Below are 27,998 nucleotides of genomic sequence, written 5' to 3'. Positions count from 1 at the left end.
TATAGAGGTGCTGTATTAGGTGAACAGACTTTGTGTTATTACTACACACCATGAATATGCAGTAGAATTAAGTTTGGATCCTTGGTGGTAGCTATGCACTAATTTTCATGTAGTAAAGCTAACAGCCTCTGATCATAGTGATTGTTCTGTTAGTAATTAAAACATTTCAGGGTGCTAGGTATGTCATGAATAAAAGTGATCCTGCATCTTTTCATGTTTTGTGATGTTCATATTCTTTTTTTCATTTCATGAATCATTTATACTGAGTTTGGTTCCAATCTTCCTTACTTGGTTCCATAGACTTAACTGGATTATTATTTTTTTTATTAATTTGGAAGTTGCTAGGACATTACTGAAACTGGTTTGCACACACTGTGGAATGTAACAATTAGTCATGCCTGTACTGTGAGAATATTTACAACCAGGCTGACTGAATTCTGAGGACTTGTTCTAGTATGTAGGATTCTAGTATGTAGGATTTTGCTCTACTATTGGTGTTACTAAATTATTACAAAACAATGAGTGGGTACGACAGTGTGAATTTGGTAAAATAAAGTGTATGACGAAGTGCCAGTAATTTGAACTGTTGGGCTTACTTGAACGTAGAGCAGAATTAATGGATTCTAACCCAGTTGTGCTTTTTATTGTTTATTTAGATGTTCTGCATCACTTTCCATTTCCTTAAAAACAAAAACAAACAAAAACAACTGAAATTCAGAGTCCCTTGATAGATTACTTTTTTTTATCTTTGCATTTTAAATTTTGCTGAAACTCAATTCTGTACAGTGTCTGAATGGGTATTTGGATCTAGCTACTAAAGAAAAGTAAGCTTTAAGACATTCAGTAAGGCTTGCTTTCTTTCTGCCTGGCATGTTAACATCCCACGTTAGTCTGAGAATATTTTAGAGATGTATTCTTTTTGTAGGTTATTAAATTACTGTTAAATTATGTTCTGTAAATTGCTGATATGACCTATTCTTTCTCCTGCCAAATATACATTTACTTAGGTTGAAATGTTATATTGTTTTGCCTTTTTACTGAGGCAATTGCTACTGTATTACATATTTCATCCCATCAGACATCTATATACAAGGACTTCTATTATTGCAGACTGTTTGAATTCTTTTTGGCTAGTTATTGTCTTGCACGCCTATTTCCTTTCCTTGACATTTTTAGATGATTTTTGACAACTGGAAAAAACATATATTCAGATGATTAGAATGTTGCTGCCTGGTTTCTGCTCTAGTCAACCAGACAGCTAAAAAAGAAAAAAAAACATTTGAGGAAAAGTGATAGGTAGTGATACACATGAACTATTTTCTGTGCTCTTGGTTGAAAGATTGTAGGGATGAAAATATTCATTCTTTTCTTGCTTGGTGTCTTTTTTTGTTGTTTGATCAAGGTATTCATGCTTGTATATTTGAATCTTTGCAAACTTAAAATCAGCTGCTTTTCATGTGTTAGATGAGGTCAATTTTGATAATTTACCTTTGTGTTTCAGTTTTCAGGCTTGTCAGCATCAGTAAATGTACTCTGTGACTTTTGCCTCACGCTTAATAGATTGACAGAATTTTTCAAAAAGTATTATCTTTGCCTTTTCCTAGGAAGAAAATAGGATTATAGGGGGCTTCAAAAGATTTGCAAAGTTATCACAGGTATCTATGAAGAGTGTTGTGAAAAATTTGGTTCTGTTTGATTTTTCTACTGGGGGTTCAGACTTCTTTTAATGCTACTTTTTCATATCATTTTATTCACTTATTATTTTATTAGTTATTTATTATATTATATAAACATTAGTCCATCAAACATAGTGCAACAGGCAATCTGCTTACAGGGTAGGTGATAAAAATTTAACGTGTTATACTCCTTTAAAATGATAATGAAAAGAAAAAAAAGTAAGCAATTGGCCCAGAAAAAGTGGAAAAACATCACGCACTGTTTTTTGTTACTTTTCTGCCTGCTTGCTTACTTTACTTTTCCACTTCATGCTGCTGTTTGATTTATATTTTACTAATTTTGTGCTCTTCTGCATATAGTGAACTTAAAGCTATTCATTCTTAAAATATTCTTTGAAAGTCAGTGTTTTTCCTTTCTTTGCTGATAGATTTGTAAGGAAAATTTGTTGAACTAGTAAGACTCAAGTTAGAAGTCATCAAAATTAGAACACTTTACACCTAGAGTCTCAGTCTTTGAGATATTTTTTAAAGGCATTCTGGAAAAGAATGAGATGCAATATACCTGTTCTGTAGCCTACATCTTTTTCCTAAATATTAGTAAAATACTATGTTATTAATTCCTTGCTGTTCAGAAATCTCTCCTGTTATCAACTGCCAAACTTAAGAGCAGTCCTCAATGGTTCTTCCTTATGTGGCATAAAGAGGTGCTAGTTATGCAACTAGTTAGATAAAATTCAGGGAATCTGATGAGACTGTCTTGTTCTCTGCTGTGAGACTCTTCAGTGTTGCTGTTTTCATCGGGAAGATCTGATGAGAACAGAACACCTTATCTCAATTTAATTCCCAACTTATGCCAAGACATCTTGAGCCAGATTTGTCCTGTGATTTCATAACTAACGAAAAAAATTGACCATACTGAGAAATCTATGGATTTACAACTGATTAAATATCAGTGTAGTTTCATGAATCTTTGATTCAAAAGAAAATGCGAGTGGAGCTAAGAATTTGACCGATGATGTGACTGATTCAGATGGACAGCAATGCTCAGTATATCAAAAGAAACCTGATGTCTTTCCCCTTAGATGTGGTTGGTAGTTTTGGGATTTGCTGTTTTTCTGTGATTTTTTTTTTCTTTTCTCTTTTTGTTGGTGGTGGTTGTTTTTTGTTGGCTGATATCATATATCTATGGTATAAAAAAGCATTGTGATTCAGAAAGTATTTTCAATAGAAGTCTGCAGGTATAGGTAGAGTAGATGTTAAATTGTAATAACTTCTTTTGTGTATTTAGTCTTTTTGTAGAAAATGTATTTGGTGTTCAAAATGGAAATTTTACTGCTGTTAATTGTTTCATATGCACCCCTCACATATACTTCATTTTCATGAATAGAGAGAAGACATCTAATGTCATAGTTTGTTCTACAGTCATAATTCTTATAACAGCTTTATATCAAGTTTAACAATGTTATGAACGAGCATTAAAACAAGTGTTTGTAGGAGTTTTCCTATAATTCTATATTATCATCCCTCTATGGGGACACTAAGTGCATAAGGACTCAGTGGTAATTTTGGTCTTCAGTGCAATCCTTGAGAGGGTGTTTAGAGAAAATCTATTATCCCGTACTCCCTCAGGAAAGATGAGTGTTGGGAAATTAGCTCCTACTACTCAATAATACTTTATCCTGCAGGACTGGCTAACAAATTTGCATTCTTCAGTCATTTCTATCATGTATTACACGGTGACTTCATTCACCAAGATGACGTTGGTTTACACAGAATGACATCCAATCAGTGCCTGTTTCATTGGCATGCATGTCCATATACTATAAAGCTAGTTAATTTTATTTTCAGTTCAATTCATTTCAGCATATGAATCTGGAATTGAGTGGCCAAGATACAAAAATGTAATTGCTTTTTTAGATTTCAGTGGGCAATATACCAAAGTCATATTTAGCGTTTTAGGATATGTTTTTTTAGGCCATTTGATGAAAGATACTACCAGTTTCAGAAACCTTAGAGATTAGGAAAAAATGACTAATTAAATATGTGTTATTTTCACTGATAAGACTCTAATGCACTACATTCTGTAATTTTCAATTATTTACAAAGTTGCAGTCTAAAACTGTGCAACAAAATTTGTGAAAGGATATTAATATCTCTTCTCATTTACTATGAGCTGATAGGACTTCTATAATATAGTGAATAGTTGGGAATTTCAACTCTGCTATTGACTCCCATCCATTTATTTTTACATAATTAAAGAATAATCTTTTCTGTAGATTTGACTACATAGATATCAGAAAATATTGGATTTTCTGTTTTAATAGGTGATGGTATTGCCTTTTTAAGAGATGGCTCATTCACTTTTTATGCTTGTATTTGAAACTTTAAAACTTCTTGAAATATTTCACCTTTTAAAAACAATTGGCATCTAATTACTTAAAATCTACCTTATTAAACTCACTGTGAGATTGAAATCTAGAAATTGTTGTCTTGAATCACAGAGATACAATTGATGATGACCACTTAACTACAATGCAGATGAAGTAATTTGTTGTGCTCGGCACTGATCTGTATGTATTTCCAGGTATTAAAAGCAAGTGTACTGAAATACAGGAGAAACTGGTCATATTGCAGGTACTTTACTTTTTTCCCTCCATAATGTATTTCTTTGTGCTACTCGAGGCAATTTCTTTTCTATAATTAGAGGTCTGTCACATTTTGTATTATACAAACATCTACTCTTCAGGCCCTATAGGATGGAGAACCAATATAGATAGTTTCTCATTGGTTTCTGGATTCTTTCCATCTGTATTTTAAGTGAGCTTTTGTTGTTCCTGTTAACAACAACAAAATCCTCAGCTGGATTCTCAGCTACTTAGTAACAATTGCCCAATTTTCATCCTCACATCCTTTCATTTCAAAATTGCTTGTGCAGGTGGTGGCTATACAGCTCTCCTCCTTTTACAAGACTACAATATGTGTGCTTGTTATCAATCTTGTTTTAGACCAGGCTACTTTGCAGGAATTGCACTAGCAGAAGTCTTCAATGATCAATTCCTTGCTGATCTCTCCTAGCACATCACAGAAACATTCTCAGTGCCTGTTATGATGGGTCTGATTGCCTCTCTTATGTAGCTGAACAGTCAATTTTTTGCAGCTTTCATGACATCAGTGTTCAAATACTTCATTAAGTTAAGTTTGAAGCAAGTGGCTGTGCAAATGAAAATTTAATTCTAGTGTTTTTTCAGTTGTGTGTCTAAAAAGTGATCACTGAAAGCTCTCACATTCCAGAACATTATATCCATCTGAATTTTTCATGACCTTCAGGAAGATGAGTATGTTTCAAGCTGGGGAATTAAATTCAGCTTTCAAGGTAGGTGACCATGATTACATGTGTATCTTCTATGAGGGCTGCTCTTAAAGAAATGCCTCTTTTTTAATTATGTTGGCCCATGACATCTGAGGTGGATGTTGGTAGTACAGCTAGAGGTTGAACCACCCTGTCGCTATCCCATTACATTTGTTTCTGAGCAACAGATGGCAGTAGAGAGGGGCAGGCTGACAAAATAGTGTTTGACCTGGAGGTGCAGATGAATCAATGGTGTGGAACTGAATTCCCCCATGTGAAAAAAAAATGGCACCCATTGACATTCACCAACATTTGTTGAGCATGTCTGGAGACCAAAATGTCAGTGTTAGCACCATGAGGCAGTGGGTGGTGCAAAATGTGTCACATCTATTGGTGCAGGTTTAGATGAAGGCAACATTCAGACTCTGCTTTGTCACTGGTGAGAAAGCATAGCTAATGGTGATGACTATACTGAAAAACAGTGCTTTGCAGCTGAGAATTTCTTCTATCGAACTGTGTCATTATGTTTTTTGCATCTGTTACAGTTTTCATATAAATCAATAGAAGTCATTACTTTTGGAGTGATCTATGTATTAATATTTTAACATGTACATTTCTACATAAGTCATTGCATTTGTTACTGAGGAAATACAAAGCCCCTAGTTGTTTTATTTTTTTTCTCTGTGACAGAATTGGAATGTATTGCTTAATCAACACGGTAGTTTCTGTTCTGATTGTATTGCCTCTCATCAACAGGCAATATGATTGTCACCTTCGGGTTATAAACACAATACTGTTTCCAGGCAATTGATAATACATATTTCACAAAGTATCTAGCAGCTTTCAGTTGTTAACTAGATGGGCTAGGCACTGATTTCCAAGGCAAAGCTATACAACTTTTTGAACTAATCCAATATTTGCATCTCTCTTTATAGACAGTTGTTCACAGGAATGCCTTGCTTGTGTTCATGATTTTTTTCATGAAGCCAAGGTCATTCATAGAATGTTGCTTACTTGCGTATTTTAAAATGTGTTTGCTTTAAATCCTTTTGATAATAGTGACTAAAGTGTGTTGCAAGCTGACTTTTCAGTGATACTTCTAAGAGGAAATAAACAAACTGAAGGTATACAGAGACAGCCTGATTATCAGCCATGTCTTTCACAATAGGCGTCTTCTTTATGTGGTGCTTAGAGGTCTTTGAATGGATTGCGCTAGGAAAACATGAAGTGTATCAGCAGTTGAGGCATATTCCCTCCAGTAGAGGGCATTAATACTTGAAAACACGAGTCCAAATTCTCTGTGAATAGTGTTACTAACATGAGATAAGAGATGAGAAGAGCAGTATGTCTCTTGGTTTTGCTAGGGTAGGATAAAAATTAATTTTGTCATTTTTGCAAGTATGTTTTCAGCTGTATTTGATATGTCTTGCAAGGAGCTGGAGAAATAATTTTTTTCAGCTACCCACATAAAATCTGTGGAAGGCAATTTACAGCAAACATCAATGGTAAGAAATAGCACACTTGAGGGCAGATGAAATTTGGAGGCTAGGAATAGGTGAGGAAACAGTGCTTGGTGTATAAATGATCTTGGTGAAAATGTAGCCTAACAATGAATGAACCTACAAGGAATGTAAGAGGGGATGCTGGCCAAGTGCAGAAGTGATAGGTGGCTCTAGAATCATTAAAAGTAGTTCTTTAGTGAGTTAATACAGTGTATTTTAATGACTTTTTTTCTAATTTGAAGTAAGAATTGTGGGATCTGAACTCACTGATGCATGCTTCTAACAAAGAAAAAATGTGTATATTTAGGAGATAGCTGATAGCCTTGTGTGATAGAACTGGAATCCTGGGCCTTGGTCTTGTTCTCTAGCAGTAACTCTTTTGGCTTTTCCCTAGCTTCCCAAACTTCTTAAGACCAGCGAGTCCTGTTTGTGGAGACTTTTTCATAAACTGTAGTGATATTCAGTGGAAAAAAGCATCTCAGTGCGATAGGTATTTGGGGAAAATTCTCAGTGCTAGATGATGCCAGTTTGGCCCCTTTTACTCAAACAATCTTTACATCTAGGGAGCAGGGAATGGAAAAGGTCAAAGATGATATTGGTAATCAACTGCAGGTTTTTTTTTTGTTGTCCACAAAAGATCTGGGGGTATCTTCCTGTAGAAATGTTTAGTTTTATGGCCTTGTTTCCTTATGCAAGGAAGTGACTGTATGATCTAGCAACCTGAGTTGAATAGCCAGTCCTTTTGGTCTTTCACAGGCTATGAATACTGTAAGAGCACTCAACCCTTCTGAAGATATGCAAATGTAGGCATTTAAAAGATTTACATTCATCTTTCACAGGCCTCAGAAATATAAATATGAAATATCCAGAACCTTGTCACTTCAGTAATAATTAAGCTGATGGCCTATTATGTTCGATTGCAAATCAATATAGTATCTTTTGGTGCCACTTGAGTTCTTGAGGGTTGGCTTGGGGCCAGCACTAGTTATACAATTGAAGAGCTGCAGCTGCATCGAAAACTTCTCTGCCATTTCCATTCAGAAAGAATAGACTGGTAACAATGGTGGCCAGCCTCTTCATAGTAATTGTGTGCAAGTACACATTTTGAAATAGTGTTTTTGTTCAGCAGGTGCTGTTATTTTACTTCAATTTGAATTTTGAAATATGGAGGAGAGAAGGGGCCTAATCTTAACAGCATCTAACCTACAGCTGTTCAGAACAGGACAGCAAACAGCATATGTTGCTTAGCTGAAAATCATAATTGCTCATTCTTTCTGGCATATTAGCAGACCAGTTCCGAGCCTCTGAAATTACCTGGTATTCTCAGGCTTTTTCTTTACCAAGTCATCTACACTACTCCGGAAGAACAATTCTAGAACATCTGACTATAAGCTTTCCCACAAGAAGCTAGTGTCATTTTATGTCAGAAAGCACAAAACAAATAGGTAGTTCACCAAGGCAGTGTCAGAAGTACTGGCCTCTAGCAACATCATTACTGAACTATAAAGTATGTATTATTTCAAACAACTGCAAAAGCTGGGGAAACAGCCTGTATAATGGTGACTTCTTGGGACTGATTTTTGTTCATTTGCCGCTTCTTTTAAAGAAAGAAAAGTCCACTGGGGTTTGAGTAAGACAGAAGGGTATATTTTTGGAGCATATACACTTCTGAAAATTATTTTCTGATTTTTATTTTATGTCTATTTTTTTCCTATGACTTATAAGCAAACAAACAGAAAAACTCCATGAAAATTAGAACACAGAATACAGTAGAAAATAAAAAAATGGAAAATCACAGAAGAGGTGTGATTGGTCAGACATTAACTGTTTCAAGTCCTATAATCACAAGCCTGTCCCCAGAATCAGGCCAGAAGTAAAAAGATGTTACCAATGACTCATCCTAAAACGCTGTAGATTTAAATTTTAAGTATTCCCAATCATTTGACGAAACTTGCATGATCTATGTTAAGGTATGATATTTATCTCTTTGCAAGATTGGCTCCTACGTGAGAATTTAATGTGATGAACATGTCAGAAATTGGAATATTTAGATGCCTTAAACCAGATCCTTTTCCACGAGTGCCTTTTTATGCCTGAGTCTTAGTGGTGATTACAGAATGAATGACATTTAACTTTACTAAGGCGAAGTTTTGGTTCAAGCAAATTCATTAAAAAAAAAATCAATTACCGTTGAATTTGTGTAGATCAGTATTTACCTGTTCCTGCTTTAGGGTATTTGGAACAATGCATTTTTCACAACTAATATTCTGTCAAAGTCATCAGATCATTTCTAGATGTAATTCCATTTAGACCAAGATCCTGAGGAGGTGAAAGACATACACGCTTATTGTACTGATAGTAAACCCCATTGAAGATACTGCTTTTGAAAGAACCTCTGAGGGAAACAGGAAATAATTCACATGAATTCAACATACAAATAATAACAAAGAATAAGCTTTTATCCCTGGAAAGCTAGAGCTTTGTATTGTTGAAAAACAGAAAGTACGATACATTAGAAAAGCACTGTCTTTTTTTTTTTTGACAAAATAACTCCTTTAAAAAACGATATCCTTTTTTCTTAACACATTCCAAAGGAAGACAGAAAGTCAAAAGTACTGAATAATGCACAAGATACTTTTTTTCATACAGCTTCTGGGAAAGCTAACTAGGTGAGATACTAGGTTAGGTTTGTTTCTCATGAATAAAGAACAACTAGTTGAGATAACAGTTGTTGGCAACCTTGGCTGCAGCAGCTAGGAAATGGTGAAATTAAGAACTGAAGGGAAGCAGAGAGGGTAAGCAGCAGTATGTAAGCCCTGTTCTTTGCCAGTGCTATGGCCTATTTTACGGGACTAAGAGCTGGGGTTCTATGAGAGGCTATCCTTCAGGATGGATACCTTTGCTGATTATCAAGGGCAAACCACTTCAATGTACAAGACCCAAGAAAATGAACAGTGGTGGGAGTAGACCACTTTAAATGATCAGTGAACTCCTGTCCACGCTGAATTGTGAAAAGGAACTTTCTATGAGAGGTCGAAACAGGAACAAGTTGTGAAAGAAAAATCTGATTTGATCTGTTCTTTGCTTTGCAGTTCAGTATGTTTATTGCCTGCATCAGGTTGAATACATCTGAGTATCACTTAAAACTAATTTTGTTTAAGAAAAAGCCAATATATAATTAAAAAAAAAAGGTTCAACCATGTAAAAAAAAATCACTTGGTCTTTCCTATTAATCAATTCATATATTTTAATACTGGACATTTTTATGTATGAGTTTTAGAGGGTTTTGTTTGTTTTTATATTTTTTTAACTGTAATTATATATTTGTGTAAATGATACTGTTCTGGAACACTTAAAATGTGTATCGGATATGATTGAGTTGAGCAACAGTAATAAGCACTACTACTTTGTAATCACTCTTTCAATCACAGTTACATCTTAGAGGGAAGGAGCAGGGAACTGAAAATAACTAAAAATATTAATATAAAATAACAAGAATCTTTGAATTATCTTGCAGATTCAAATTTCTGAGCTTTTTAATAGAAATCTTATCTGTTTTATTCTGAGTGTGGAACGTACAGTAGGGAACGTATCTGAAGAAAGGAGTAAGGAATTTAGTGAAGTGTTTTGCATTGTTCAATTGTATGTTGGCAGTTTGAATCCAAAGCAGACTGGCTGAGGCCAGTATGTTATAAAGAGTTAAGTGAATTGTAGCAGACTTAGTTTAGAATGATCACAGAAAGAATCAGGTGACTGAGATCCCTAGTTTGGCCTTGGGCTGCCCAATGAACAGGAGGCAGTTTTGTAGGCTTCTGTACTTTGAGATTGGGGAGATTGGTTACCCAGTATTCTTAGGCTAACTTAATAGAAAGTAAACCACAGAAATCTTTGTCTGATTGCCTAGAATAACACAAACAAATAAGAAACATAATAATTACTTGTTCCCTGCTCATTGCTGGGTGTTGTCGTGTCTTCTCTGTAGCTCATTAGAACTGCCCAGATAATGAAACGCTATAGTTCCAATTTCTGCCATTTGATGATGTGAGCATGTATCTCGTTACACTTCTCATTACTCTGTCTTTTGCTGTTAAGGATTGCACTGAAGTAGTTTCACACTGTTATAATTTTTAATACTTCAAATCCTTTTCTCTGGTTTTTAGAACACGTTAGAGAAATCAGCACAAGGTGTGTTGAGTAAATGCCCTTTAACAGAAATTATTCTTCATATAATAGTGCTATAATGTGGAGAGCAGAGGATGTTTTGAAAGAAAGTAATGCCATGTATCAACTTAAAAATCAGTCATTCAATCAGTGTTCTATCGTTTCTTCTAGGACAACAAAACAAATGAGCTGAATTACTTCAGCTATCAAGTTAGAAGCAGGAGGCTGAAGATAGCCAGCGCATTTAAGCATCAATTAGGTTTTATTGTTGATGAGTATTTTTAGTAGAAATTAGATCAGTCGGTATTTTACAGAATTCCTTTTTCTTACTAAAAGATATTCTACTCCTCTGTTTTCTTCCTCCTTTTTTCTTTTGCTAGAAGGTCTCCAGCTGGCCTGGGAGGCTTATCACCTCTATGTGGTTATTAACAGCCCATTTGCTTAAGTACCTACCGTAATTACTTTGTATAGTTCCTTTGAGAGAGACATCATTTAAGGAAGTCTACAGAAAGTTCTGGTCTGACTGATGAGCATGCAGTCACATATCTGCCACCTGCTAGCATCTCTTAAGCCAAAATAAGTTTGTGGGAGAAATCCTGAGCTGTTCTATATTTTTACAGGTTTTATTTCCCAACTCTCTTCACATTCCCTAGGCCCCTTTCTTTTCCAGACTTTACTGACTGTCAGATCTGTGCTCCAGTACAAACTGCTGTTCTGAATTTTGTGGGTATGATACTGAGCAATATATAGAAACAAAAGAGATCTCATGAACTGAATTTAGTAGAACTTTTATCAGGACAGCCGAAAGAATACTATAAAGGTCCACAATCCCTCCTGAGGACAAAACATTATGAAATGTTCCTGCTAAGCAACACAAATATAAAGAATGATGTTAAGTTGTACTTTTGATTGTTCTTGAGGTATTTTGACTGCACTGTAGAAACTGTGTTCCTTTGCAGGAAACAGGCATTTTGCTCCACGTTGGCATGATTGTAGAACTGCATTCTTTCCTACTGATACTGGCAGCTCTTTAAGCTAGATAATAAATGTTCTAGAATAACTAGAGATATTATAACTTTCACCATATCATATTAAGTGCTTCCCAGCCCTATGTGTTATTTCTCAATTTCCTTAAAATTTTAACTAAAGTGTTAAAGTGATACTGATAGGATAATGAGTTTCTTCATTGTCCCATTTAAATCTGCATGGCCACACCTTTTGCTATGGTTGGAAGCAAAGCCCTGAATCAACTTGCTTGCTAAAATTGAAAGCACGTTAATTCAGCCTTCTTTGCACTCTTCTCATAGATCTGCCCTGAGTTTTGGGTTTGTAACAGATTTTGAATTACAAATGAGGCAGAATCCCTAAACAAAAATTTTCCTGAAATAACATTGCCCAGCATTTCAGGGTTTTTAGGCTCAAATGATTACAACAGAAGGCATGAGATTGAGAACTCGATCTGAGGCTGTAAATATGGCTAAAAAGAATAACAGATACCTTTTACTTTTCTGATAGGAGTTGCAGTATTCAAATAATTTGCAACTCTCAAGTCTGTTCCTGAGCATATGCCATACTAAGCCCATCGAAGTCAATGGAGAGACTTGATGTATTTGTACACTCAGCATACAAATACACTGTTCAGACTATTTTCCTTTTTTTCCCTTGTATTTCTAAAAACACAACTTGTTTAACGTGTTAGAATTAATAGATTAACTGAAAGAATTCTGAATGTTACTCAACTGCAGTTTTCTATAAGAGAGCATACATTTATCCATGAGATGTGAGGACAATGACTAGCCATTTAAAAACAAACAAAAAACAACCAAAGAAGCAAAAACTCCAACGCCATACCCTCAGTATCACAGGTTAGCTGGTACAAAGTTCATTTTAATGCACCACAATACTAGCATAGTAGATTTCAGCCTTGTGATCAGCAGTTCTATACCTTCTTATTTTTACCTTAAATGAGTACAGCGCATTGAAACTTTGAGGCCACAGATGAGGCAATAATACGCATCAAAATTGGCGAGTGCCATAAAAATGCTCTTCAGTGGGGCGTTTTGTAATTTGTACCTATTTGTTAGCCTTTCCTTGATAGTTCAGAAATAAGAGCTTACACTGAAAAGTGACAGAAGTTGAACTGGAGAGGTGTGAACAACATTACTATGGCAACACTAAATATTGGTTATGTGAAGAGGCAGGTGAGACCCCTGTGGATCATTAAATGCCAACTTGGCTATTGTAATAAATGGTAATTGGTTAAATTATTAAGCGTTCTGTTGCTTATCCCACAGTAACTAAATGGTCTTGCAGTTCAGTAATTACCATATAATTACTGAATGACTGATGGTCTCTTCTCTTTGTGATTTTTTTTTCTGTAGTCTTATCATAGTCTTATCAGTCACAATAACAGAAAGAGGCTAAAGATTTCTTACCAGTCACAAGTCCTGTAAGGTGCTGAATGCTTTTGATTCATTGATGTATAAAGAATTGGCATTTTGAATTTCTTTGAGGACTGATCACTAAGGGTGCAAAACAATCCTATAGAAGCAAGCAACCAGTTAAGGTACTGATCTAAGTTTTAAGGTTTAATTTGTCTGTTAAAGCCAACAGAGCCCAGGTTTACGATAACTTATCATATATTCAGATTAATAAAGGTCTGATTATAGATTTTACCTGCGTAGATCCCAGGGTGAGTGGTAAGTTTGTCCACTTCATTCAGCTCATTTCTACTCTTTGAACAGCTGCCGAGCTGCAGCCAAGAGTCACTTTTGAGCAATGCTCTTAATTGCTTTTGAGCCATTAGGTGCCACTTCTGCACTGAAATTGGAGCCAAATGCACACATCTCCTTTACTTCATTGCCGAAGTGGCAAATTCACGTCTCGGCTGGAAAAGGGATGCTGTTAGATATTGCCTCCCACAGGCATCAGCGAGGAGTGCAGTCTGTGTTTTTACTTGATTACAACTGTGAAGTTGAAGGTAAAAGCTGTGACTTCCCCTTTGAGAGTAAAACTGTAGTTTACCTCCTCCCCTTCATTACAATGAAATAAACTATTAGCTGAGACTTGTTTTCTTAAATCAGTTCTAGCAGCATTTGACTCCCAGTAATGGAAAAGAAATTGGCACTCCAAGTTCCCATGTTAGCTACTGCCTTGCTCAACCTACAGAAAACAAAGTCTGACTTTCAGCACAATAGGGTAATAGTTGCTTTTTTGAGGTTACATCCTCTGCATCAAACTGTTTGATCTCTGTTATAAACACTTAAGAAATAGGGTTCAATTTTGGCTTCGTCTGCTAAACACACTCATTTAAATAAGCCTTTTTCTGCATTTCCATACTTCATCAGTCAATCTGCACAGCGTTCTCTTTCTGTCGCTCTTTGTCTAGCTAGTCTGTTTAAAATTAGCAATGTTAGTCTAAGGGATTGTGGGTTCTTGTGTAAAACCTTGAATCACTAGATTGTTTTGGTTCCTGCAGGTTGTATCATAGTATGTTGAATTGTGGAATCAGAGAGTACAGCTCAATATGTTCGTCTGTTTTATACTGCCTTTAATCCTCTTTTAACTTGAATATAGTGACTAGGAAGATGTTGGGAACGGTTATGTGATATGAGAACTGAGGCAGATATGTCAATTAACTGAGACAGTTTTAGAACTAGTATAAAAAAGAATGAGTTTTCTTCTGGATAAATTCATAGCCTTTTTATTTATTTATTTTTGCCAAATGAACTTAAATCTCACACTTTCTAATAAAATGTAGAGAGAGAAAAGTCAGCATTCTACTTTCTAATGAAACCAGTGATCTTTTAAGACTTGCCATCTCCTGAACATAATTGTTGACAATAACTCTCTTATGCCTTCACAGTTAAGGGTGGGATTTGAAGTTCTACTTTAGAATAGGGATGGTGAATATCTCACTGAGAACTGGGATATCTTCAGTAAGTATTTAGGAACTGGGATTAAGAAAGCTTGGGTCAGCAGAACATAGATTTAAAATGTAGAAATCTCAGCAATGCTTCAGTATAACTGTATACGTAGCAAGATACAAATAACTTATTTTAACATGCTGAGGAGCCTAGATTGCTATGCTTGCAAACATTAGGAGAAGTTTTGAGAATGTAATTGTTTGTCAGTAGAAGGAATGTGGAGCTGAAGTATTGCAGTAATTTGAAAGTTCTGTGAAGTAAATTGTCATCTTGATGTTAGCAGATACATGTGTTTGATTCTTAATTACAATGCAGTGATTATTTCTTAATTTTATAACGGAAAGTGTTGGGAAAAAGTACAGTTAGGGAGAGTTGAGGGCATAGAGGCATATATTTTGTGAATTTTGAGGCCAAGCTGGAGAGGATTTGTGAAATCATATAGCATTTTTTGCTTGATTTTACAAATGCTAGAGCAGGTAATTTTTTTTTATTATTATTTTTTAAGATTAGGATCTTGGTAGAGGATGCAAGGGAAAAGGAAAACAGAATTCTAGTGAGTATAGAAGGTTTTTTTTTTTCCACCTCATTGGGAGGAAAAAAAAAAGCCTTTTTTTTTTTCTCCAAATTGGTAAATTCCCTTGCTTAAATTTGAGTTCAGGATTAGAATACAGGCTGGAGTACAGAAAGCTGAGGTAGAAGGGTGTAGACTGACATATATTTTCAGTTTGGCAAGCATATTGAAACTAAAGATCACAGAAGGTTTTAAAACCCTGTTCTTGTATTTCACTCCATCCTTGTTCACCTTGTGTTTGGAAATGTTGTGAGACAGGGTAAAGACTCATGACAGGGTTGATTCAAATAAAGTCTGATGTAGTTTTCTGTACACCCATATATCTTATTGCTATTAAGATGAGATATTTTATTTTTCATTAATGATAACATGACAAGCTGAGGATGAGAAAACAACAACAATTTGTTGTCTTGCACTTTTAGACTCAAGCCTAAAGTTCACAAACTTATGCCTGGGATTGTGGATTTTAGAGTTAGAACCTAATGTAAACTGAAGAGAGGTATCAGTGTTTTTGAGTATTTTATCCTTAAATTGCACATAGGAATTTCTTTTCCACCTTTAGCATTTCTACGACTGTAGTTGTAATGATTCATGTTACGTTAAGGATAGGATAGATGGCTGATGGGGTGATTTTCTTAGGTAAAATGACTACAGATATCAACTAACATGGATGCTTTCCACTTAAACCAGATAGAAATTACTACTGATTTCAACCAGAGATGAAAATTGAGAATCTCTATCGTGAGTCTAAAATATCTTATTCCTGATAACAATTACATGTGAAATAGTTGTTTTTTTTTTTTTTTCAGAAAGAGTGGCCTGCTTAGGTTTTAGGAATTTTGAACTTCGTGTGATTTCTCCTGATTTCTGTCAGTTCCATGGATTTTATCTGAAATAGATGTTACTTAGTTCAGTTTGACATTTCATTTAGCAATATCTTCCTAATATTTCTCTATTTTTGAATGAGCTAGGGTTTTAAAGAGAAAGCATTTTTAGTTCTTTAGAAAATTATTTGTACTTCTACCTTGTTCAGCAGATTTGGATATTTTGCTTTTAATTTTGGGGAGCATTTGGTTGGACAGGCTAAAAAACAGACATCAGATGTGTGTGAAGCTATGGTGCATGTCCTTCTTCTTGCCAGAGTTTAAGTTTGCAACTCCCCCATGAGTGTTATGAGTATCTGCTTATAAAGGAGGAATATGTTCTGTTTCCATGAAATAATTAAATATTCACTGGACTGAAAAGATAAACAAGAAGGAATTTTATGAGCCAGTGGGTGGGATATTAGTGTGCAGACAAGTGAGTGAATCTCTAGCTGTTGCTTCAATGAATATTTAATGTTAAATACTTGGTCATTTTGGGAGCCAGAAACTTCAACCTCTGCATTCCAGTATCACTGACCTAACAAGTGGAGTACAGTGTGTTCTTTCACATATTATTTCATGTAAACTGGAAATGAGAAATTGAAATAAGCAAATTGTATAGACTGTACCCTCCTAGTCTGGACAGACTTCTGTAACTTGGAAATCCGAGTTAGGGCTCCTAAATCTAACAATTACTTCTCTAACTCTTTTATGCTCTGAGGAAGTATTCCTGGCAATGCTTTGTTTGAGTATAAACTGCTAATAACACGTGGCCGGGTTTTGTTAAAGTATAAGCAGTCACTGAGAATGCCCAACACAACAGAACCCCTGAACAGAATGATTAAAGGAATATCTACTTCAAAAATTCTTAACAGACCTAAACATATTCAGCTATTAATTGCACTTTCAGTGTAGGCTGCATTAACATGCTCAGTAGAAGGCTCTTTTAGAGTTCCAGTGGTTCCATTCTAAGTATTTTGGACCCTGAAGGAATTTGGCAACAGCACACAGGGTTTAGATGACCTAGGATACAGGAGATGGGGTAGCAATTCTACGCAGGCAAATTATTTTTGGACCTAGCTTTACTTTTCTTTAAAATCTATGCAGTGGTTGTAAGTTTAATCATGATGAATTTGGCTAACGTATTGATGTCTTAAAAATGTTATAGTTTCCTTTTTTTTTTTCCTTTAAAAGAAAGAGCCACACAGAACTAAAAACAAAACAAACAAACAAAAAACAGTTAGAAAGCAAGATATGAAATCGAGCTTGAAATTAACTGAACTAAGAAGTTACCAAGTTGTATTTTGTCATAGTGCTTATGTTTGTTGTTAAGGGCAAATAAAGGTATATGTAAAAGCTTGTTATATGTTTGTGTTCAACTTATTTTCAGCCTTGGATATCTAATAAATATGATTATAACCAAACTAGTAAATAAGAGACAGCTGACACAGGTGATACCAATGAAAAATCTCAGTGTCAAAATTTAAAGTAATTATGGAGATGACTTGAAACTGTGATTATATGCTGAACAGATGAGCCAAATCCACTGTGCACCAGTTAGCCCCATCTTACAGCTCCTTGGAGTAGGTGCTGAAAGAGTGGATATAAAAAGGAGAAACATCTCAATTTCTACTCTCAAGAGGAAAAAAATTGAATTAGCATGTCAACATTTTCCAATGCAAACAGAAAATTTTTTGGAGATTTTTATCACCTATGGGAACATGAAAGCAAAGCAGAAATTTATTAAATAATTATTTTTAGAAGTTGAAAAATTTGTCCTTCGTAGAAAAACATGTATTTATCCAAACCCCTAGTTCTCTGGATCTTGAAGCAATTCAAGAGTGTTTTCAAGTCTGCTAACCAACAAAGCCTGACAACATCAGTGCACAGCTGTAAATTAAGAAAGTAGATTTCAAACACAAACAGGTTAAGAAGGCACAGTAAAAAGACATGCGAAACCTCTGCCCTTCATCTGTGCCTCAAGATACTGGGCATAAGTTTGATGCTGAAAAGGCCAGGTTGGATGGGGCCCTGGGTGACCAGAATTAGTGGATGGCAACCTTGCTCACAGCGAAGGCTTGGAACGGAGTGATCTTTAAGGTCCATTCCAATCCAAGCCATTCTGTGATGCTCTGATCTTACGTGTTGAGTAAGAAATATATTTTCTACTTCCCGACTGATTATGTGCAGGTTTAATAGTTATCTCAAGTGCTTCAGGCCTATTTATCATGGTATCATTTGATACCAAGTATCAAATCAATGAAGTAATGCTTCAGTATTACAGGGCAGAATATATATGCTCACAGCAGGGAAGGTTTTCAGGGTGTAAAGTGAGTAGAGGAAAATCTGAATTAAGTTATTGATGCAGAAATGCTTTGAAAGGAGCGTTTTTTAAAACTAGAGAAAGTCTGAAGTCAAAGATGGCAATAAGATATTTGCCAGTAAAAATAAGAGGATACTGTGGAATTAGACACAATAATAAATTAAAATGCTTACAGTAAAACTTTTTTTTGTCTTCATCAGGAAAGCAGAGTGATAATTAGTAAATGAGGTTGAAGTGTAATACTAACAGTGTTTTGTATAATAGGAAACAAGATTTCTCAAACAGTTTAAAAATATTTTGTATATATTTATTATTAGCCATCAGGATGGTTATATTTCATAAATTACTTTTAAATATGCATAATCCTGAAAAAATGTTTTTATATCTTCGGGAATTTAAAATACATTCTCTTCTAAGGATTTGTCCATCTAAGAAATAAGAAAAAGAAAATTTAGTATTTTGCAATACACTGGCAAAACTTTCAAAGAAATGCTTTGTAAAGCTGTTTAATTATGGCTTTGTGGTTGATTGAATTAAAAAAATATATTTTAGTGATTATATTTATGTAGGGTGATTCTCAACATTTTGCTTGCAAATATGTATTTAAAAAAATAGTTGATCAACTTTTACTGAGTAGTGGCATTGTGAATTGCAGACCATGAAAATCAAAAGATCTGACTTTCTAGAGTGAGTCAATTGGCATTTCTTTTTCCACACTCTAGACTTTAAGAATGTTAACAGTATTGATTAAACTTCTGTTTTTTTTAGTAGGTTTCACATATCCTTAAAAGAGTGGCTCTCAAATAATTTGGAGTCTCCAGAGGCTGAAAGGAGCAGTGTGTTGTTTCTCATTTTATGTAATGGAGAACATTCTGGGAGGGATGAAACTTAGACAGTTGTTAGTGCACGATATTTTAAGACCAAAACAAATACTATATATAGGTATGCAGACGGAATAAACACAGCAAGGGCTTCTCTTTTCATTTCAGTCTGCTTCTCTTTTTACATATTAGCTGAGACCAAAACGGGGTGATTACAATTGCAATTAAAAATATATCTGTAATTTTCTGTCTAGAAAGTATTAGGCTTATAGATGTCTAACCATTCTTATGTCTCTAAAAACAGTCAATATTAAAAAGTCTGGAAAAAAAAGAAAACGTAAGTGCAGAGTGATTCTTTCATAGCTGTATCCTCCCAGTTTGCAGGGATCAGTGATAGGGGAACCACCTAATTCAGAAGTACTGCCTGACCTACTACTGGGGTTATAGTCCATGAACGTGTTTAATCCATTTTTGAATGTTTATCCTTTTGACCTCTGTAACATCTGGTGGCAATGAATTTCACAGTATGATCATATAATGCAAAGAAATGCATGCTGCCTCATGTTGAACCTGCTACCCCATTATTTCCTGGGGGGCTTCCTTCATTCTTGTGCTTTGTAAAATAGAAAATAATTGCTTCCTCCTGACGTGCTCCACATAATTCATGTTTCTATCATCAGCTATCACTTTTTCCAAACTAAGAAATCCTGTGCGTGCTTTCCTGGTATGGAAACTGTTTTAATATTTCTTGTTGACATTCTGTGAGGCAAATATTTATACAAACAATACAAAAAATACAAAATAATAAACAAGAGGCACGAATAAACAGTTATCTGGAATTTTGTACTGTGAGTAAACTGGATTAAAATATTATTGCAATTAAATTCTTTTTATAGTAAAATGATGGCATGTCTCAGTGAGGCCAGTTCTCACTCTGGTAGTATTTAAAACATTTCAATTTTTGCTTTTGCAAATTGGTTAAGCAAAACTTGGGAAATATTTGAATTGCTTATATCCTAGTATAGTTTACTTGTTGTCACTCAGATTCATCTGTTGTATCAGATGGTTTGGACTGTAGATAGTTGTCTGAATTAGATGTAATCTAGGTGTAAAAACAAACAAACAAAAAAGAGAAAATAGAATTATCTTCTTGATCTTATTGTGAGAGGAGGAAAGTTTTCTCTGAAACACAATCATTGATTATAAGCTTATTACTATAATTCTATGTTAAGAGGCAAGGGAAAAGCTCCTCTGTACAAGTTCATTCTCCTCCTATATGTTTCTCAGAGCACTCAACATGCTTTCTCAATTATTAAATAAGTAACTGTAGTTACAGATGGAAGCCACCACTACAATACTTTTCAGCTTTTCATAATGTCTGAACACTGAATAAACTTCAAAACTTATGTATCTCATATTTTTAAGTGCTGAGTCTCAATTTTCAATTGAAATCTCTCAGCAAATCTTTAACCATACAACTGTCAACAATCTAGTTTATATCTCAACATACAGACCAGGAAGTAGTAAAAGATCTGATGTGTGAACTGTATCACTCAGGTAGAAACTTCTCTTTTTTTTGGCCAATGTAGCTGAATACTCTGGAACTGAAGCTGTTTTCACGGCTAAGTCATGTTAAGTTTTAGTCTGTAGGACTTTTTGGTCTGTGTTTTGTTGTTGTTTTTATTTCCCTGTCTTGTTCACTGTGGAATGTGATATAAAAGGGAAAACAAAAGCTTGAAACTTTTTGGTATCAGCAGAGTAATTGTTGTATTGGTAATGATTCTAGAGCTGCGCATGAGGTCAGGAAGACCAACGGTATTAGTAAAATCTAGTTTAAAGTATTTACTGTGATATGTTTACATGGATAATTATATTTTCTTTGAGATCAAAATGCCATATGGGAATATCTGTTTTACCAATATCTGTAGCATGAGAAATTAGTTATCTTTTTTTTTGGTCTTAATATTTTTGATGATAGTGTAATAATAACTTTTCCCTAAGTTGTACACTTGTACAAGTGAACACTTTGTTTCTTCAAAATGTGCATTTAGTTTAAAATTCTATCTTAATTAAATTCTATTCATTACAATTGTACCTGCTTAATAACTGAACTGTAGTTGCAACTGGAGTAGCAATATTGTTGCATACGTAATGTGCCTTGCAAGGTGCTTGAAGAATGGATGTTTGAGACAGAAAATATTCTCAGAAAAGCAAGTGTCTTTTTAATGTATGTGTCTACTCCTTAAATGTTTTTACATGATTTTGAATCCTGCTGAGAGATTGAAAATCGTGTCTTTTTTTCATCAGGAGTACGCACATTTTATGTTTTGATGTGGCTATGTATTTCTGAAATGCTGTGTATGAATCGTTGTAAAACCCAATGGTGACTTGTAGATAAAAATAACACAAAACTAAAACTTAAGCCCCTTTGAAGAAGATGCTGGTAAAATACTGGTAATTTGTGCATGATGAGATGAGAGTACATTTTAAAGAATGTTAAATTATTTGTGACAGAATTTAGCAGTTGTAGCAGTACTGAGGTTGCCAGGTAATCATGTCAGACTTTCTTCAAGGTAGATTCCAAAGCTCATTAATTTATCTTTTTTTTTCCATTGTCTTCTAGGAGTTTTGGACTGAACTCCTATTGAAAAGATGCTGAAAGCAAGACTTCTGGGAGAGCAAAGAACAGAGCTTTGATTTTTTTTGCGTGCTTAATTCCAACTCATTTGCCTCTTCTGGATCCTGAATTCTGGGAAGGTAAGAGAAAATTGCTGTGGATCAGCCTTGTAGAGAAAGTGCTTAAGGTAGCTAGAAAAAATGGATTATTATTACCAGTGCACAATTCTCTTGTTCTTTCAATTTCATTCCAAGAACTAATGGTTCCTTAAAATCTGGCTAGCTACCAAGGGCACAATCAAACATCTGTGCACCAGATGCATGCAACATTATGTCCAGCTGTGTTACTGCAGCTGCATCTGAAGAACTCTACATATGTCTATTGCTCTGACCAGGAGGCACTGGGAATGCTATCAATGGGAATTACACTATGTAATATACATAAACACTACTATATATCAATATATAAACCATTTTTCCAACAGATAAGTTTGAATGTCTAAACTTAGCTGGTGTATTTTCCCTTTAAAATGTCTCTTGTATTTCCAAGGTAAGAGCTACTACAGCAACAGGTCCTACCAGTTCCCAATTTAGATTTTTTTTTTGCTCGCAAGAAAGAATTAAAATCAATATTAAAAAGTTACTGATATACTTTCTCAATTTTGAGTTCCTGAATTATTTTTATCAAAGTTTTTACCTTCAGTAAATGTGTCCTGTCTACTTGTCCAGTCTCATTGTTTTACTGAACACAATAAAACATCTTTAAAATTTGACCTCATGCGAATGTTGGAAATTTAAAAATATTGCTTGTAGATCACATACATACAGAGTAAATGCACTGAAAGATGTGTAATCAAAACTTTCTAAAAGAGTTTCACATTATTCAAAAACAACAGAGATTTTCAAGGAAAAACTGATATAAAGATGTATCGCTAGTCTGCTTGTACCAAACAATTTATAAGGCTGTAAATGGTAATTGTTGATTGCATTTTTCTAAAATCTCTTCAGTTTAAATTTAGTGCTCTCACTGATCATTTTTTAACTCCCTTATTCTCTTATTCTTCCAGTAATAATAGCTTAACTTTACATGCATCTTGCCCTGTGTATTTGTCTTTTCTGACACTGTCAAAAACAGAAGAGTCTTGTTGTGTGTCAGGAGACATAAACAAGATAAAACACATTTATTTTCTTTTTCTTAAATCATAGGCAGTGTTATCTAGGCTCTGAACTTAGTTTGTACCCAAATATTAATGTGAAACAAAATGAAACATTTTTGATTCTGATCCAAGCCTCTTAGTATCAAATATTTCCCCATAGAAGAAATGTGGCCAATGCTGGGTTCTTTTTGTTTGTTTTTATGTTTCTCTCCCATCTCTAACTTACTGGAAATTTCTATCAGAAAAGCAGAGTCTACTCTTCTACTGAGTAATTAATATGAAAGCTAGTAGGTTTGTACACTAAGTTGTCTAGGTCCAGAATATAGGAAGTGAATTGTGATTCACTTGTGTTCTCTGTGTGGTTGAAATTACTCATATGTTAATAAGATAGAATCAACTTCATTAACACAATCTATTGTAATAGTGTGATTATTTTGGTCAAACTGCATAAACTTTTTAAGGTTAGGAAGAAGAGAAGCTGTTAGTGTTACTCATTATGCTATTAACTGTTTTACAGCAGAGCAAATTTGATTTCTGTGTTTTACTTCTAAGTGATATTCAAGAATACAATATATTCTGTAAATTTAAGCCTAGTCCATGTCTGAGCAGACAAATCTGTATTATTTTAAAGATTTTCCATGATAGTTTTGAAGTAACTATTTCAGTCACTCTTGCCTATTTTATTTATTTATTTATTTTCTCTCTCTCCATTTCCGTGAGGAAATGACAGTGAAATTGTGTGAAAGTCTTACCTTAATTCTGGAAAAAATTGTTCTTTTAATGTAACAACTGAGAACCTGTGCACTGCTGAGCCCTGAGTTGTACACATTAATTATAGAGTTTTACCAATGATCAGCTCTGTGAGATATGCAAGAGTACTCAAGAATTACCACTGAAAGAATAGACCAGCAGATTTGAATAAATAAAAAATAACAATGAGGTTATCTCACCAAACAAAAAATAAATCTCTTCTCCCCTCAACAAAAACAAATAAATAAAAAGAATTACAAAGTCCTGGTATTCTGTAAAGAAAAGATAATATCTTTTCATGACATGTGTTAAAACACCACAATAGAATAGGGAAGTAAAAGTCTTTTCAGAGTTGCCAATCATAAGGAGCTTAAACAAGGCAAAGTTGCATAAAAAACTCTTACTATGGATTGTAAAGTAGACAAAAAAAAAAATCCTGAAACAGGTAACTTATCTTAGAAGATCATAATTGCAGTAGTATTGTAAGAACTACTGACATCTAAACCTTTGAAACATTTTCTTTCTTATTCCAAAATTTAAAGATCAACCTTTTTTTTTTTTAATAGTATATAGCAGGTATTAGAATTGTTTGTGTGTGACTATAATTGAGATCATACTTTAGTAGTAACTTGGAAGCAAAACTAAACTCTTGTAAACATTTTTTATTAATTTGAGTTAAAATAGTAAGGAGTGATAAATCTTAGCCTGGGATTTGCTTGGCTATTGCAACTTTGCCTGGAATTTCAGATTGGTGAATTCTGTTACTAACATAATCTCGTCAGGTAGGTCACCCAGTGTCACCCCTGTAGACAGATAAAAGGTGTCTTCAAGTCTTTGAGCACAGCTCCTGGGGTATCTATGATAAACTAGCCTTCCCTTGATACTTTTTTCTACTTCCATTCTTAGAAGTTAATAGGCAAATCTGAATCCATTTTAAAGAATGGAAGTTTTCATTAAACTTAACATTTTGGTGATAAATGGCAGATAAGGAGGGCAAAGATTGTTGTCAGCAATTACCGATTATTATAATCAGTAATACTTGTTATTTATCAAAACAATATTATCTATAACAGCATGGCTAGTTTATCAAGTGCATCTCATCCAGGGAGGTAAGCATTCAGTATGTCTCACTTCCTTCCTTTTTCACTCATAGAATAACTTTATTCTAGATATAAATCCAAGTTCTCCTATTGTAGAACACTATTTATTTTTCTGGATTTCCTAGTTCTGTACAAATTTAAATCAAATTCTTTAAAGGCCTTTCTTCTTATCACTTTGTGGTATAAGTAGAGTTTTATTCCCTTTTCAAATATTTGAGTAATCTTCCTAATACAAATGCTTGAGTGCTGCTAACAGTCGTCTTTGATAAAATGTGCTAGACGTTTCCCTCCAAGATGTTATCGTGTAACTTCTTTGCAGAATGATCATAATCTCATTCTCCTGAATATTTGCTTATTCACTTCTGTTTTTGTTGAGCAGCTTTGTGTTGTTTAAGTCGTCTTCCTGTGACCCTGCCACTCTGCCAGAACATCTATAGCTGTATAGCTACTTAGTAGTAGAAATGTTGCCAACTTCTAACAGGCTTTCCTAAACTTTCCGTGGTCTTTGGTCACTACCATTACACAGCCTGACGAATTGCCAAAGTGGTAGGATTTTCTAGCTAACATTACTTGTAGATTTAGTCTTTAAACTTTTTCAGAATTTTAAAACAGCTTTAAATCATTCATTGCATGGATGCTGCTACTGCTATAATGCTATGTATAGTAAAGTCCAAGATACGCTTCCCTTTAAGGCAAATAGAAAGAAATACTTATGTTTTAGCAAGGGTTGGTAAAGAATCTTGTCTGGAAGACTTCCATTAAGTAATTACAACAGCTTTGCTGTAAGCATGTGTGATGAGGAATTATCATGGTAGTAGTTAGTTGCTTACAAAGTGAACTTATACTGTAAGTTATCATTTCTATATTTGTGAATGTTTTGGGCTATGTTTTCTTTTCCCTCAGGTTAACAGACTTTGTAAAAACTTTGTCAAGACTGGAAGATAATTCTTGTTCTTTATAATTTTCAGTTACAAAAAATATCCATACCTAAGAAAGGAGTCATAAATATGCAATGCAGTGATAGATGTTTGATTTTGTTCTATTTTTTTTTCAAATCTTTGTAATGACCCCATCTTTCTTACAGTGGCACACCACTGTCATTTACCTGCTGTTTCCTCTGAGACAGAATTTTTGAAACCAAATATCACATACACCTTCTAGTGCTTGCTTACACTTTCCATCTCTTCACCCCTTCACTTTCCTAAGGTTCTTTGTGACAATATCTTATATCTCTCTTTCTACCTCCCTTATCTACTTTGCTATGTGAGGTCTAGATTTGTATATCATAAAACAAGGTAAGTTTCACGTGAATAAAGGCAGAATTTGTAGATGTTGGTAGGCTTTATTTTAGAAAGAGGTAGATTATGCTGAATTTTGAATAACAGTACTTCTGTAGTATATCTGAAAAACTAAAGATAATAAATATAGATCTGTTATCTGGGCCACCAAACCATGAATATTTCCCTCTATTTTTTTTATATTTTTTTAAATTGTTTTTATTTCATTTGCTTCCAATCCTGTTGTGTCATTCTGAGCCCTGTAAACATCAGTGATGTATTCTGTATTATATACCAGTGTCAAAAAACAGTTAAACAACACATAGTTCCATTACCATAATAATAATCATTCACCCGTGGGACGCATAATTGAATGTAGTAGGATTATGCAAATGGTTCAAGCAAGGGGTGTTCTTTCTGGCCTGTATTGAAAATGGCTGTACTACCAGAGATTTCTAAAAGGGTTTAATTTTCTTATTAAGCAAACTTTGTAGCACTCTATATAATGTTTTATATAACTCTTAGAGTTCACTTTCCAGAAGTTCTTTATATCTAATACTTTAGTGTCATCCTGCTTTTAAACAAAGGAGTACTATTTTTAAACTGTGCTACATGTTTCTCCTTGTCTTTGCTTCTTTTTATTTTTTTTCTCCCATACCATAGCACAGTGATCTATGATTAACATCATGCCCTTGTAATCCAGCGTTCGCACTATATAGATGACATTTGTCTTTAACACATTTCATAGAAGGGCAAGTTCTACTTTGTAGAGAGTGTCACTTATTCAGAACTGAAGAAATTAATTTATTTGGTCAAAGGTTCCTAGGTCTTCAGGGAAGAGTAGATTATTTGGTTGTTGTTTTTTTTTTAACATCTTAAGAAAAAAACTCCTTTTTTTGTTGCAAAGGTCTCAGGTCTTGGATTATTCTGCTTTCTTCTGCTTATTTGTGCATTTATTTTTAATGTTTTTCTTAAAAAAAGACCAAAGAGACAAAATAAAATGGTAAATACTGTAGGCATAGAGACTGAAGTTGACCTATTATATCATCTTTAAACAGCTGCAAATTATTGTCTTGAGGTTTAGCAGAATTGAAATATCATTGCTCTCTCATGAAAGCTCACTAGACAGCAAGAACTGTGTTGGTTACTTCAGTGCTGTGCTTGACAAATTTAAAAAGAGAAAGCTATGATGATAGCAATGGTAGAATTGTTTAGCTCCACCAATTCCTACTTGTTTTCCATTTCCTTTCAATTCTGTGATCAATCTTTTAGTAGTCCCAAATAGAATTTTAGCACCACAGTTCAGAAGTGAAACAGTTGTATAAAAACTGTTGTAAAAGAAGCATTTCAGTTGCTTTTGCTAGTATTGGATGTGCATTGTCAAGCTATTTCATCAACTGTGAAGATTACATGAACATAAATGAGACTGACTTGTTTGAAACCAAGATAAATGTAGTACTGATCATTCAGTAGATAAAAAAATAATTTGTATACAGATTGAGTGCCATTATAAAATAGGTTGAATTAGGGATTAAATTTTATTTAGAAATAAATCTTATCTCACTGTTTCAATGCCATTTGATGAATGGGACTTCTAACATTAACAATGCACATCATTCAAACAAAAACTCACAATTTCACACCCGGTGTTCAGCATAGGAATGTATTTGATCTCAAAATGAACAATTCTTATTAAGCAAAATGAGCAGGTATTCCTGTGTACAATGCAGTCACATTGCATCTAGCAAGGTAGAGGAATTGTGTTCTTAAAAATTCAATTTTTAAATCTCTTTTAGATACGTATTTGAATAAAAAATACAAGAGAAAAGTCTTTGTATTACAAAGCATTTTAGTACTATATAAAAACAGCATTAACATCCGGTTTTATTTATACTGAGCTTGTAAC

This window comes from Cyrtonyx montezumae, unplaced genomic scaffold, assembly GCF_038088225.1.
Source record: "Cyrtonyx montezumae isolate F1298 unplaced genomic scaffold, pur_monq_1.0 scaffold_10, whole genome shotgun sequence".
Lineage (NCBI taxonomy): Eukaryota > Metazoa > Chordata > Aves > Galliformes > Odontophoridae > Cyrtonyx > Cyrtonyx montezumae.
The sequence above is the reverse complement of the archived record's forward strand: the minus strand, read 5'-3'. Positions refer to the sequence as shown.